This window comes from Peromyscus californicus, unplaced genomic scaffold (genome assembly GCF_007827085.1).
Source record: "Peromyscus californicus insignis strain IS unplaced genomic scaffold, ASM782708v3 Scaffold_10__1_contigs__length_136768540, whole genome shotgun sequence".
NCBI classification, from domain to species: Eukaryota; Metazoa; Chordata; class Mammalia; order Rodentia; family Cricetidae; genus Peromyscus; species Peromyscus californicus.
The window spans coordinates 31,972,280-31,974,142 of record NW_026294391.1 but is presented as its reverse complement, the minus strand read 5'-3'; the positions used below and the strand labels follow the sequence as shown (position 1 = coordinate 31,974,142).

General features: G+C 33.1%; 1 pseudogene; it reads right to left on the bottom strand.

Moving 5' to 3' along the window:
* Positions 1-262: 262 nt before the first annotated feature.
* Positions 263-587, bottom strand: LOC128114665 (60S ribosomal protein L35a-like; annotated as a pseudogene).
* Between the last annotated feature and the right edge of the window lie 1,276 nt (positions 588-1,863).

Here is a 1,863-nt window from a genome sequence, read left to right as displayed (position 1 = left end):
CAAAGCAATATTAAATACATTTCCAAAAGATCACAGGCTAATACACAAAAGAAATAAGATTTTGCCCAGGATTGTAAGATTCTATTGGTCTATAGAACATCCCATTCAGGGACAAATGCTTATCTGTAATCAAACACTTCATGCTAATAATTATGAAATATTTGTACACACATTGTTTCCAAAAGTTCACACAATATTTTTTTTACAAGAACATGAATCCACTTTTATTTATTTGCTTTTCATTGGGGTAAATCCAGGAGTTCTATAGCATTACACATATTCTGTGTCCAATGGCCTTAGCAGGAAAGCTGCTTCAGAATTTGGAATTTAGCATGACTTATAGCACTGTTTCTATGGGCCCGGGTTACCTTTCTCTAGATTACTCTGGCTTTGATCAGTTTGCCTCTGGGAGTTACTATGTTGTTTTTTGCTTTACTCACATAAGCACGTCTCTTGCCTGATTAAAATCCAGTTTCATCTTGGGCACAAACACGTTCAATTTTAAGAAGAGCTGTGTACTCCCTTTAGTTCTGGAGACCTCACTTACAGCCAGCAAAAATGGCCTTGCATCACAGTCTTCCAGACATATTTGCCTTTTAGAAGTCCTGTTCCCAGGAAACCATGGAAATCTATCCCCACAGTTCAACAGCAGAAATTTACCTGACCTTCATAGGTGCCAAGATGGCAGAAGGAACCACACAATATCTTTATAAAATGGTAATTATTATTATATGGCTATTTAAAACACAAATTCCAAAGTTTCAATTGTATGATTTTATTCATATAAAATCACTAATAAGCCCTGGTACTAAAAAAAAGGAAACATTTACCCCAGTGCCATATCGAAATATTTAACAGAGCCTTAGCACTTTAATTAAGGACATTGTTCAAATGAGTGAATATCCATGAATAGTCGGTAAATATCTGAATTAGTATATAGTCTAATAGAAACAATCAAGTGAAACAACTGAGTCATTCATTCCTACTGAAGAATTTAATTCATTTTCCCTATTCAACCAATGTGCAAAATAAATAATTCTATACACATTCTGTTGATACTCCTGGGATACATCCTAAATTAGTTATTTCTTCTCATGTTTGATTTCTAATTATTTAGCTCTGCCTCAATTTCAATTTTATTTAATAAAGGTACTTTCTTCCTCTTCTATTACTCTATACATCACTGTAGGCCATCACTGTAAATTTCAGTTTGCCTTTGTTGCCTTCTCTCCCAATATTGTTGTACGATACTATTTATAAAGACAAGCTTTTAATGTCAGGGTACAACAATAACAAGTGTGTTTCTCTTTCTGAACATTACAATGCAAGTGTTCTGTTTTTAAAAAGATGAATTCCTATTTGCATTTGTGTCTTTCAACTTTTCTGAAATGGAAATAAAATTGTCAATCAAAACAACAATCTTGCAGGTGAATTCTAGGCAAATCATTTGTGAATTCAGAAACATTAACAGAAGAAGACAAAGATAAAACACCATTGTTACACTTTTCAAAAGAATAAGCCACTAATGACATACCTATTACTTAAAATTTGGGCATAATTATACTGCTTATTTCATAAACTTGTCCCCATATAAAACTATCTAAATATAAAATTCTATCTTTTTCCCCAGGAATATAACAGTGGAGAGATATCCAACCCCAAACCCTAAAAGAAGAATGTGGATTCAAGGTTGAACTATTAATGAGCTATTGAGTGGTCTTTTCAATTTGTCCATGCAGCAGATTCTCAAATGTTTGACATGGGAACACATATTTTATTGTAGTCTCAATTTTCAAAATCCTTCAAACATAATGGTAGTCTTTGTTAAAATTTGGAGTCCTAAGAAACTGACTCCAAGACAAA